This window comes from Zingiber officinale, chromosome 10B (genome assembly GCF_018446385.1).
Source record: "Zingiber officinale cultivar Zhangliang chromosome 10B, Zo_v1.1, whole genome shotgun sequence".
In the NCBI taxonomy this organism is placed as follows: domain Eukaryota; kingdom Viridiplantae; phylum Streptophyta; class Magnoliopsida; order Zingiberales; family Zingiberaceae; genus Zingiber; species Zingiber officinale.
This window is the reverse complement of record NC_056005.1, coordinates 1,759,749-1,760,479: the sequence shown is the minus strand read 5'-3', so window position 1 is coordinate 1,760,479 and position 731 is coordinate 1,759,749.

Sequence of the window (731 nt, the reverse complement as noted above, 5' to 3'; positions counted from 1 at the left end):
AACACGTTCGACCCAAGTCTCCTTAAGTTATTAATTCCATTAAATACTAATTTCCATAAAAGGTTCCCAGTACTGACATGGCGAGGCACATGACCTTCTTGGATATGGGAGCAACCACCACCGACTAGACAAAACCTTTAATAGAAAGCTAATATTTAATTTCCTAAAATAACTTTAGGTTAACCAAAGAGAACAATCAAATCACAAGGAAAAGAAAGAAAACAAAAGAACACAACATCGAAAAACATATTCGAAATACTAGATCATAAGCCTCTTGTATTTGGTATTATTTCCATAAATAACTAGCATGATGCGGAAATAAAAATTACTAATTATACCTTGTAGAAAAACCTCTTGATCTTCTACCGTATTCCTCTTCTAACCTCGGACGTTGTGTGGGCAACGATCTACCAAGATGAGAAACCACCAACCACCTTCTTCTCCTCCAAGCAAGGTTCGACCACAAAGGAAGAACTTTACCAAAGAAGAAAATCAAAATACTAACCAAGCTCCAAGAGATGCTAACTTTCTCTCCTTCTTCTTCTTCTTCTTCTCCAAGTAGTATCCGGCCACCACAAGAACTCCAAGAGAGATGAAGTATTCGGCCACCACAAGAGGAAGAGAGGGAGAGGGTAATGGCCGGCCACAACACCAAGGAAAAAGGGAGAGAAAACAATAAAGATTGTGTCCCATGAAGGCACCCTCACCCCTTCTTTTATATTCCTTGGCCT